We start from the raw sequence: 13004 nt of genomic DNA, 5'->3' as shown, positions 1-13004 counted from the left end.
TTAAACCACAAGGCTCACTGCCTTCCTGGATACCAGGGTGAGCTCAGGAACTCCTGAGATACAGAGAGTGGAAGAGACGTTGTAAAGGCTGAGATTCTTGCAGTAACTGGAAGCAAGAGATACGGGAAGTTCAAGTTATTATGCTGGCATTGATTCCATTTTTAAGCCTGTGTTGTGATGACTTGGGGCTTCCCTTGTGAGTCAGACAGTAGAGAATCTGCCGGCAATGCAGGAGACATGGGTTTGATCCTTGGTTCAGGAAGATCCCCTGGAGAAGGGAATGGCTACCCACTCCAGTATTCTTGCCTAGAGAATCCCATGGACAGAAGAGCCTGGTGGGCTACAGTCCATGGGGTCACAAAGAGTGGGACATAACTGAGCAACCAAGCATGGGATGACTTGAAGAAATAATGACTCTATTTATTTATTTCTCTGAATTAAGGGGAATTCCAAAGTGGCATAGCGGTAAAAGAATCCACCTGCCAATGCAGGAGATGTAAGAGACACATCTTCGATCCCTGGGTCGAGAAGATCCCTTGGTGTAGGAACTGGCAACCCATTCCAGTATTCTTGCCTGGAAAATTCCATGGACAGAGGAACCTGGCAGGCCACAGTCCATAGGATCACAAACAGTTGGAAACAACTGAGTGACTGAGCACACACACACACTGAATTAAGAAAGATATAGTGATACACAACTGGCAATGTGCCAGGTACTGTTCTAGGCACTGGAGATACATCTGTGAATAAACTCAATATTGTTCTTACCTTCAAGGAGCTTCCCACCCAACAGGTGCTGTTTAGGGAGCCAGGTCAGAAGAAGCCTTTCTTCTCTGAAACCACAGCAAATATATCATATTGTGTGTGCGTGCTCAGTTGCTAAGTTATGCCTGACTCTTTGTGACTCCATGGACTGTAGCCTGCCAGGCTCCTCTGTCCATGGAATTTCCCAGGCAAGAATACTGGTGTGGGTTGCCATTCCCTTCTCCAGGGGATCTTCCCACCCAAGGATTGAACACATGTCTCCTGCATTGCAGGCGGATTCTTTACCCCTGAGCCACCTGGGAAGCAAGGTTGAAATTGGGATACATCCCAACCCTGAGCCCATCACTGTGCCATGAAAATGGGACACAGTGATTGGTTGGGAAGAGTCAGACTCTGTCCTGGCAGATGACTGAAGTGACGGGGGACAGGGCCCTCAAATTCGTGATAGTGACACAAAAGGAAGACAGCAGATACTGGGAGGAAACCCTGATAACTATTTCTTCATACATCAAGAGCCTCAAGCTCAGGAAATTATGACCATGAAACTCAAAAGCTTAGTGGTTTAAGACCACAGAGGTCTGTTTCATCTTCAAGTTTGTGTGCATAGTGGGTGGCCAGGGGCTAGCTCATCACAGCCCCGCCCTGGGGGTACAGGCTGACACAGAGCACCATCTTGAACATTTTCACTCACCATGCCAGGAAAAGAGAACCCTGAGGATTTCACACTGGCTGGCAAATGCTACAGCTCAGAAAGGAACACACTTGACCTCTTGTTGTTGTTAAGTCACTAGATTGTATCCAACTCTTGGTATCTCCATGGATTGCAGGATGCCAGGCTCCCCTGTCCTTCATTATCTCCCAGAGTTTACTCAACCTCATGTTCCTTGAGTTTGTGATGCCATCCAACCATCTCATCCTCTGTAGCTACCTTCTCCTCCTGTTCTCAATCTTTCCCAGCATCAGGATCTTCTCCAGTGAGGGTCTCTTCACATCAGTTGGCCAAAGTATTGGAGCTTCAGCTTCAGCAACAGTCCTTCCAATGAATACTAAGGGTTGGTTTCCTTAAGAATTGACTGGTTTGATCTCCTTGCAGTCCACGGCACTCTCAATAGTCTTTCCCAGCACCATGATTTGAAAGCAACAGTTCTTTGGCACTAAGCCTTCTTTATGGTCTGATTCTTGCATCCATACATGACTACTGGAAAAACCATAGATTTGACTATATGGAAATTTGTGGCAAAGTGATGTCTCTGCTTTTTAATATGCTGTCTAGGTTTGTCATAGTTTTTCTTCCAAGGAGCAAGCGTCTATTAATTTCATGGTTGCAGTCACCGTCTGCAGTGATCTTGGAGCCCAAGGAAATAGATGTGAGAGAAGGACCATAAGGAAGGCTGAGCACCAACGAATTGATACTTTCAAATTGTGGTGCTGGAGAAGACTCTTAAGAGTCCCTTGAACAGCAAGGAGATCAAACCAGCCAATCCTAAAGGATATCAACCCTGAATATTCATTAGAATGACTGTTGTGAAGCTGAAGCCTCAATACTTTGGCCACTTGATAAGAAGAGCCGACTCATTGGAAAAGACCCTGATGCTGGGAAAGATTGAGGGCAGGAGGAGAAGGGGGCGACGGAGGATGAGATGGTTGGATGGCATCACAAGCTCGATGAACATGAGTTTGAGCAAACTCTGGGAGATAGTGAAGGACAAGGAAGCCTGATGTGCTGTAGTCCATGGGTAACATAGAGTCAGATACGACTTAGCAACTGAACAACAACTAATAAGGGGGTCCTGAAGACAATGTTCCATTGGTCAGGGGCTTCTGGGAGCAAAATGGAGACAGATTAATGAAGGACATTGACTGAGAGGCTGCACTGTCAACCCCACTGGCTCAGATGGACAGGGGAAGTGGTACAAAGGATGAGCATTCGTCCTTCTAAGATGATTTATTACCTCTAATACTGATCTACTCTTCAAAACTTCAGCCACATGCTTGTTGACCACAAGCATGTGGTCAAGAGTTGGCAGTTTAAACCAGAGGGTTATGAGGACAAGACTCTGTGTGTGTGTGTATACCACACTTTCAGGGTCCACTGGAGACATAGAGGACACAATGCAGGTCCAGAGAAGCCTGTCTTTGGCAGAGTTCATTAGACCCTACCCACTTCTCCTCTCTTCTCTGGGAGCATTATTGGGATTATGAAAGTTGGGTCAGTCAGTGTTCAATGCCAGAAAGAGAAACATCCCAGGTAGTTTGAGAGTAGGGGACTTAACACAGGGATTTGGGTCCTTAAAAATGGTTGTGAACTGAAGAAGCAGGTTCTGAAATGGGCTTCAAGGAATACTCCTGGAACTTTAAGAAATTGCCCTCAACAATTGTTTCTGAAGACAATTTCAAGCTGGTTCTACAGCTCAGAGTTCAAGAATACACTGCCATCCAGGGATTGGAAAGCCAATTTAAGAAGACTTCTGGTACTGGAAATGCTCCTGCCCCCAAATGTCACACTTCTATGACCTTGCTTGCCAGCAGCCAAAATAGTCAAAAGAGAATAGAGAGATGGTCTCGGGGTCAGCGTCCCAAATCCACGTCAGTGCCATCTAATTGTAGACATGGTTTCACACCCAGACCCAAGTTGCAATGAATTCTGGTAAGTGTTGGTGTAACTTTCCAACCTCTTCAGGTTAAAAAAAGGAAGAAGAGAAGGTGAGAGAGTCTAACCATAATAGCCACCCAAAGGTGTCTTTGTCTGGTTTTCCTCTCTCACACTTATATTTTGAGTGGTAAGCTGCTGCTGAGAGGCTTAAAAGTTTGTTTTGTTTTATTTTTAATTGAAATAGAGTTGATATGGGTTTCCCTGGTGGCTCAGATGGTGAAAAAAATCTACCTGCAATGCACAAAACCCAGGTTTGATCCCTGTGTTGGGAGGATCCTCTGGAGAAGGAAATGGCTACCCACTCCAGTATTCTTGCCTGGAGAATCCCATGGACAGAGGAGCCTGGTGGGCTACAGTCCATGGGTCACAAAGAGTTGGACACAACTGAATGATTAACACTTTCACTGTCAGAACTGATATACAGTGTTTCAGGTGTACAGCAGTGATTGTTATACATATACATGCTGCTGCTGCTGCTAAGTCGCTCAGCCGTGTCCGACTCTGTGCGACCCCATAGACGGCAGCCCACCAGGCTCCTCTGTCCTTGGAATTCTCCAGGCAAGAGTACTGGAGTGGGGTGCCATTGCCTTCTCCATACACATACATAGATGTCTATTTTTTCAGATTCTTTTTGGTAATAGGTTATGATGGCATATTGAATATAAATCCTTGTGCTATACTGTAGGTTGGAGAAGGAAATGAACCCACTCCAGTAGTCTTGCTTGGAAAATTCCATGGATTGGGGTGCCTGGTAGGCTACAGTCCATGGGGTCACAAAGAGTTGGACACGACTGAGTGACTTCACTGTCTTTCTTTCTATAGTTCCTTTTGGAGAGGGAAATGGCAACCCACTCCAGTGTTCTTGCCTGGAGAATCCCATGGACAGAGGGGCCTGGTGGGCTGCAGTCTATGGGCTTCCAAGGAGTCGGACATGACTAAGCAACTAACACACACACACACACACACACACAGACTGGGGGTCACTGATAAAATTTTTGATTAAAATGTTTATTTAGACTCGTATCCTAAGTTTGCAGTGAATCTCATATTTACATAACAGTTTGCATTCAGTAGTTCTCTGGGTAACACAAATATCAGTATATCCAAAAATTAACTCATTTAACTTTAATAAAGTTAAAAGTTAACAAAATTAACTCATTTAACTCATTACAAATTATCATTTGTAATAACAATGTTCCTGAACAGGTATAAACTGTTTCTTGAAATTATCATGAATAGTATCACAGTCGTAAAATATGCATTATGAAGAGGTATGAAAGTTAGAGTGGAAGAGTTCATTTTTGTATGTCCTGTGTCTTCATTCTAACTCACTTAAAAATTGTGATTTTGTTGTAATTGTAAGTTTTGATTAGCATTAATATTAAAACTAAGTTGTTAAAATATAAAAGAATTATTGCTGACTTTTCAATTTGCTCAAGATTATGAATTAAAAGTGGACAGAGCAGAGTTTCCAGTTGACAAATGGAATTGCAAATAATGTTTTCTTTCTCTCTCCCTCTCTCTCTCTTTTTTTTTTTTTTTGAATGTCCTGGGTCACCGTTGAAGTGTGTGTTTTTTTCTTATTTTTGTCTAGTTGTGTTGCTCAGGCTTCTCTTACTGTGGAGTATGGGCTCTAGAGGGCTCAGGCTCAGTAGTTGTGGCCCAAGGGCTTAGTTGCCCTGTAGACCATGGGATCTTAGTTCTCTGACCAGGGTTGAACCCACATCCTCTGCATTGGAAGACAAATTATTAACCACTGGACCAGCAGGAAAGTCCAGTATGATGTCTCTTAAATTAAGCCTGTGACAATTGAACCAGTCAACTGTAGCAGTAAGAAAACAATTGACAAAGTAGAACCAAGAAATGTTCCTCTTCAAATATGCTGGAGTCTGTACTTTCAGTAAAAAGATGACTACCTGAAGTAGCACAGATGGTTACCAAGTACCAAGAAAGCAGATAATAAGCTTGGACAAGAGTATTTTTTAGAGCTCACGTTATAATTGGAGAGGGATAAAAAGCCAAAAGAGAGAATAGTCATCAGCCATACAGGAAGTCATCCTCAATAGCCTGTCCAAGGATCATAACTTCTGATCAGAGGTTATAAGTCATAGATAAAGTCATGACCGTGCAAAATGACAGGCAGTAGCCTTGAATGCTGACAAAGACTAAACAAGCTGTGTCTTCAGATTTTAATACATAATTGGAGCTCCCAAAACAAGCAAGAACTAAATAAAATAAAATTTTATTTAGAGCCCCCTACAACCAAATAGAAAAATCAAGGCTATGATTTTTCCAGTAGTCATGTATGGATGTGAGAGTTGGACTATAAAGAAAGCTGAGCGCCAAAGAATTGATGCTTTTGAACTGTGGTGTTGGTGAAGACTCTTATGAGTCCCTTGGACTGCAAGGAGATCCAAACAGTCCATTCTAAAGGAGACCAGTCCTGAATATTTACTGGAAGGACTGATGTTGAAGCTGAAACTCCAGTACTTTGGCCACCTGATGTGAAGAACGGACTCATTTGAAAAGACCCTGATGCTGGGAAAGATTGAAGGTGGGAGGAGAAGGGGACGACAGAGGATGAGATGGTTTGATGGCATCACGGACTTAATGGACATGAGTTTTAAACTCCGGGAGTTGGTGATGGACAGGGAGGCCTGGTGTGCTGCACTCCATGGGGTCGCAAAGAGTTGGACACAACTGAGCAACTGGATTGAACTGAACTGAACTGAGAACCAAATTAAAATACTGTACAGAAATCAAAATAAGTTTTGACATAAATGGAAACTTAATGATTTTAGAGAAATTCAGTACAAGCTATCAGGAAAACTGGAGGGACTTCCACTATGTCCAGTGGCTAAGAACCCGTTCTCCCAATGCATGGGGCCTGGGTTTGACACTTGGTCAGGGAACTAGATCCCATGTGCTGCAGCCAGAGATTCTGCATGGCACAACTTAGAGTTTTACATGATGCAAGGAAGTCATAGACAGCAAAGCAAATAAATAAATATTTCTTTAAATAAAAGGAAAACTGGAAAACTTACAGCTGCAAAAAGCTGTAACTCAAGGAGATAATTTGAGTAAACAGGCAGATAAACTATTTAGTAAACCTAATGCTTAAAAGTTAGAACTGGACATGGAACAGCAGACTGGCTCCAAATAGGAAAAGGAGCACATCGAGGCTGTATATTGTCACCCTGCTTCTTTAACTTACGTGCAGAGTACATCATGAGACATGCTGTGCTAGAGGAAGCACAAGCTGTAATCAAGATTGCTGGGAGAAATATCAATAACCTCAGACATGCAGATGACACCACCCTTATGGCAGAAAGTGAAGAGGAACTCAAAAGCCTCTTGAAAGTGAAAGAGGGGAGTGAAAAAGTTGGCTTAAAGCTCAACATTCAGAAAACGAAGATCATGGCATCTGGTCCCATCACTTCATGGGAAATAGATGGGAAACAGTGGAAACAGTGGTTGACTTTATTTTTTTTGGCTCCAAAATCACTGCAGATGGTGACTGCAGCCATGAAATTAAAAGACGCTTACTTCCTGTAAGGAAAGTTATGACCAACCTAGACAGTATATTAAAAAGCAGAGACATTACTTTGCCAACAAAGGTCCATCTAGTCAAGGCTATGATTTTTCCAGTGGTCATGTGAGAATTGAACTATAAAGAAAGCTGAGTGCTGAAGAATTGATGCTTTTGAACTGTGGTGTTGGAGAAGACTCTTGAGAGTCCCTTAAACTGCAAGGAGATCCAACCAGTCCATCCTAAAGGAGATCAGTCCTGGTGTTCATTGGAAGGACTGATGTTGAAGCTGAAACTCCAACACTTTGACCACCTGATGCAAAGGGCTGACTCATTTGAAAAAATCCTGATGCTAGGAAAGATTGAGGGCAGGAGAAGGGGACAACAGAGGATAAGATGGTTGGATGGCATCACCAACTCAATGGATGTGGGTTTGGGTAGACTCCAGGAGTTGGAGATGGACAGGGAGGCCTGGACTGCTGCGGTTCATGGGGTCACAAAGAGTTGGACACGACTCAGTGACTGAACTGAACTCAACTGACTTAATGCTTAAAAGTACAAAATCTCTATTTTGACCTCTCCCCACATTGTACTTCTGGCAGCCACTGATCTATTTTCTGTTTCTATGAGTTCTGTTTTTTTTTGTTTTCTTTTGTTTGTTTCATTTTCAGATTCCACACGTAAGCGAGATCTTGTTGTTTAATTGTAGTCATTTTGATGCCATCATTTCCTGGTAGTTTTAACATAGAATTCCCTCATGAGTTATGGTATTTAACACTTTTTCAAATATTCATTGGCTATTCTTCCTTTATGAAGTGACTGTTCAAATATTGTGCCTGTTTAAAAAAATCAGTGTTTTGGTACTATTATTAATGCAGTACTTGCTGTGATAAAGAACCTACGAACAGACCCACATTTATATAGTCATTTGATTTCTGACCCAGATGTCAAAGCAATTCAATGGGAAAATAAAAATCTTTTCAACAAATTGATCTGAAGCAACAGAATTTCAACCCAGCTCATTTGAGGTGAATCACAGACCTAAATGTAGAAAACATAAAACTGCTAGAAGAAACAAGAGGATATCTTCATGACACTGGGGAAAGCAAAGATTTCTTGAAGAAGATTGACTTGCAATGGGCCAGTCCATGGGACCCCACGACTGCAAACAGATAGAACTTGTGGACTTGTGCTAGGTTCGTGTCACGTGGGACCCCAGGGCCCCTTGTCCATACCCCTTAGCACCCCAGAAAAGGGCTTGCTGGAATATCTGATCTTACTGAATTCCCCAAAGATATTTGTATATGTGTGTATTTACTGATATGTGTATTTACTGAATACGGTAAAGAAAGACATGAGTCACCTTCTTGGGCTTTTCCCCCTTCACTAATGTGGTCTCCACATGTACGCCATGGTCTCTTTATGTGGTTAGAAAAGAGGAGGCTTATCGGTGGAGGTTGAGGGCAGTATCTGACCTGTTGGCCACAGGGGAAGCAGCTCTAGCCTGGAAACCTAGAGACAGGGCCAGTGTGGACTGGGGAGGAACTTGGACTTTGGAGTCTGAGTTCAAATCCCCAGGTCTATTGGATTTGAGCCGTGTGTCTTTGGAAAATTCACTGGACCTCTCTGAGTCCTGGTTTTCTTATATGAGGTGAACCAGTTTGACATCAGATGACTATATGGACTTAGGAATTAAGGACGGATCAGACAGCAGAAGCCAGGTGGTGCTCATGGTAAAGAACCCGCCTGCCAATGCAAGAGATGTAAGAGTTTCAGGTTCAATCCCTGGTCTGGAAAGATTCCACCTGCAGGGGGCAACTAAGCCCGTGTGCCACAACTACTGAACCCTTGCCCTAGAGCCTGTGCTCCTCAACAAGAGAAGCCACTGCAGTGAGAAACCCATGCACTAGGCTTTGCTTGCCGCAACTAGAGAAAGCCCACATGCAGCAATGGACACCCAGTGCTGTCAAAAAATTTAAAAGAAAATTTAAAGAAAGCTACTTAAAAACCATTTTATGGTATAAAATTATACATAAACATATATTTATCTATAAATATATGCATTTAAAGGTGTAAATGGGTATTTCTATAAATCTTTTATAATTAATTTCCAGTTTTATTGAGATATAATTGACATATAGCATTATATAAGTTTAAGGTATACAGCATAATGATTTGACTTCTAAGTCACTTCAGTCGTGTCTGACTCTGTGTGACCCCATAGACGGCAGCCCACCAGGCTCCCCCTTCCCCAGGATTCTCCAGGCAAGAACACTGGAGTGGGTTGCCATTTCCTTCTCAAATGCATGAAAGTAAAAAATGAAAGTCAAGTCGCTCAGTTGTATCCGACTCTTAGTGACCCCATGGACTGCAGCCTACCAGGCTCCTCTGTCCATGGAATTTCCCAGGCAGGAGTACTGGAGTGGGGTGCCATTGCCTTCTCTGAATGATTTGACTTACATTCATCATAAAATTATTATCACAGCAGGTTAGTGAATATCCATCATCTTATATAAATACAACAATAAATAAATAGAAACAAATTTTTTATTTATAAGAAGAGCTCTTAAATTTTACTATGTTTATAATTTTCATTTATAATGCACAGCAGCATTCATTATCTTTATCAGATTGTACCTTAAATCCCTAATATTTACTTATCTTATAACTGGACATTTGTACCTTCTGACCATCTTCACCCAATCCCACACCTTACCCTACCACCCCAGCCTCTGGTAACCACAAATCTGATCTCTTTTTTCTAAGAGTTTGTCTTTAAAGTATAATTGACCTACAACACTATGTTAGCAGAGTTCCAAAGAATAGCAAGGCAAGATAAGAAAGCCTTCCTCAGTGACAGTGCAAAGAAATAGAGGATAACAACAGAATGGGAAAGACTAGAGATCTCTTCAAGAAAATTAAAGATACCAAGGGAACATTTCATGCAAAGATGGGCTCAATAAAGGACAGAAATGGTATGGACCTAACAGAAGCAGAAGATATTAAGAAGAGGTGGCAAGAATACACAGAAGAACTGTACAAAAAAGAGCTTCACAACTCAGATAATCACAATGGTGTGATCACTCATCTAGAGCCAGACATCCTGGAATGTGAAGTCAAGTGGGTCTTAGGAAGCATCACTACGAGCAAAGCTAGTGGAGGTGATGGAATTCCAGTTGAGCTATTTTAAATCCTGAAAGATGATGCTGTGAAAGTGCTGCACTCAATATGTCAGCAAATTTGGAAAACTCAGTAGTGGCCACTGGACTGGAAAAGGTCAGTTTCCATTCCAATCCCAAAGAAAGGCAATGCCAAAGAATGCCCAAACTACCACACAATTGCACTCATCTCACACGCTAGTAAGGTAATGCTCAAAATTCTCCAAGCCAGGCTTCACCAATACGTGCATCATGAACTTCCAGAAGTTCAAGCTGGTTTTAGAAAAGGCAGAGGAACCAGAGATCAAATTGCCAACATCTTCTGGGTCATCAAAAAAGCAAGAGAGTTCCAGAAAAACATCTATTTCTGCTTTATTGACTATGCCAAAGCCTTTGACTGTGTGGATCACAATAAACTGTGGAAAATTCTGAAAGATATGGGAATACCAGACCATCTGACCTGCCTCTTGAGAAATCTGTATGCAGGTCAGGAAGCAACAGTTAGAACTAGACATGGAGCAGCAGACTGGTCCCAAATAGGAAAAGGAGTATGTCAAGGTTGTATATTGTCACCCTGCTTCTTTAACGTACATGCAGAGTACATCATGAGACACGCTGGGCTGAATGAAGCACAGGCTGGAATCAAGATTGCTGGGAGAAATATCAATAACCTCAGAAATGCAGATGACACCACCCTTATGACAAAAAGTGAAGAAGAACTAAAGAGCCTCTTGATGAAAGTGAAAGAGGAGAGTGAAACAGTTGGCTTAAAGCTCAACATTCAGAAAACGAAGATCATGGCATCTGGTCCCATCACTTCATGGGAAATAGATGGGAAACAGTGGAAACAGTGGTTGACTTTATTTTTTTTGGCTCCAAAATCACTGCAGATGGTGACTGCAGCCATGAAATTAAAAGATGCTTACCCCTTGGAAGGAAACTTATGACCAACCTAGACAGTATATTAAAAAGCAGAGACATTACTTTGCCAACAAAGGTCCATCTAGTCAAGGCTATGGTTTTTCCAGTGGTCATGTATGGATGTGAGAGTTGGCCTATAAAGAAAGCTGAGCGCCGAAGAATTGATGCTTTTGAACTGTGGTGTTGGAGAAGACTTTTGAGAGTCCCTTGGACTGCAAGGAGATCCAACCAGTCCATCCTTAAGCAAATTAGTCCTGAATATTCATTGGAAGGACTGATGCTGAATCTGAAACTCCAATACTTTGACCACATGATGCGAAGAGCTGACTCATTTGAAAAGACCCTGATGCTGGGAAAGATTGAAGGTGGGAGGAGAAGGGGACAACAGAGGATGAGATGGTTGGATGGCATCACTGACTCAATGGGCTTGAGTTTGGGTGAACTCTGGGAGCTGGTGATGGACAGGGAGGCCTGGTGTGTTGCAGTCCATGGGGTCACAAAGAGTCGGACATGACTGAGCAGCTGGACTGAACTGAACATAGAGATTCAATATTTCTATAAATTTCATAATGATCCCCCTATGAGTCTGTGTCATCTGTCATCTGTCAATATTCCTATAAATCTGCTTGGTGAACTTATAAGTAGTCTCATTTATTGTTTCTTTCTTATCTGATTAAAGTGTTTTCAATAAAAAACAAAAATAACAGATCAAAAGTGCTGAAAATGCTTGAATTCCTTGCTCTTTAGTCTGACATTCAGTGGCTTCCATACAGGTAGGAATAAAGACGGTGTGTTTCTATGTGTGTGTGTGTGAATTTAGAGTATTTGAAAGTGTGTGGCTGTGAATTAGTGTGAATATATGTGAATACGTGGGTGTCCAGGAGGGTGTGTGTGAGTGTGTCAGTTTGTGAGTGCTTTGGAGAGTGTGTGGCTCTCAGTTCGTGTAACCCTGTGTAAGTGTGTGACGTGAGTTAGTGTGAGTTGTCTGCTTGCCTGGGGTTGGAGCGAACAACCCGAAAGCATTCAGGGGATCCCCACCCTTCTCAGTTCAGTCCGGTTCATCGTAGGCTGCAGCACTGTGAGTGTTTCCCCCATTCTCGACTCTTCAGGAGGAAAAGAAGCGACAGTGAGGAGGACCCCAGCTCTTCTCCTCACAGAGAGGACAGTCAGGGTCCTGTCCCCCACCGTCACTCACAGTTGCAGAGAGCCAGTCACCATCTGCAGTGGCGCACGTCTGTCTGTCTGTTTCTTGTTTTCATGAAGATTGCTTCTTGGGCTCCAGAAGTTGCTAGGCCAGTGACCTTCCTGGTCACACAGGCCTGAGAAGGTAGCTGGATCAGCCACCATCTTTCAGCCCCTCAAATCCTTCTTGATCAAAAGATTTTGTGGCCGAAGTTGTTGGGAAAGGCTGAGAACTCAGCTCAGGATCCACAGCCCACCCTATCATGGGAAAGGTGCTGAGAAGTCCCATGGCAAGCACGTAAACCTGTGGAATCTTCTAGCCCTGCATTTTCACATGAGGACTGGTGCACCACCTCCCACTCCCCTTGACAGTACCTATTAATCTCCCACAGAACTGGCATTTACTTACAGAAGCTATGTTGGGGTTATCCTCTAGTTCATGTTAACAGCCTATATGTGCTAGCACATCTCAGGCTACCAAGCTTCCTCAGACACACACACACGCCGCCTTGGGGCCCTCCGAGGAGACAACACTAAATACATTTTTACAGATAAGGGGCCAGGGCAGCTAAGAGATGGAGTATCTTGCTTAAGGCACCCCCATTTCATAAGAGGCTAACCTGCCTTGGGACTCTATCCTTTTACTTCTCGGTAGAATCTCAGTGGAGAGCTTGGCCTTGCATGGGCTCAGGAAACATGCAGCATTTTATTATTTTATTTATATTTATTTTTATTTATTTGCCTGTGCTGGGTCTTACTTGCAGCACATGGGATCTAGTTCCCTGACCAGGGCTCA

General features: G+C 42.9%; 1 pseudogene; it reads right to left on the bottom strand.

The window, feature by feature from the left end:
- Positions 1-13004, bottom strand: part of LOC112578220 — a 50488-nt pseudogene continuing 37484 nt past the window's right edge.

This window comes from Bubalus bubalis, chromosome 12 (genome assembly GCF_019923935.1).
Source record: "Bubalus bubalis isolate 160015118507 breed Murrah chromosome 12, NDDB_SH_1, whole genome shotgun sequence".
Taxonomy (NCBI): domain Eukaryota; kingdom Metazoa; phylum Chordata; class Mammalia; order Artiodactyla; family Bovidae; genus Bubalus; species Bubalus bubalis.
The sequence above is the reverse complement of the archived record's forward strand: the minus strand, read 5'-3'. Positions and strand labels throughout refer to the sequence as shown.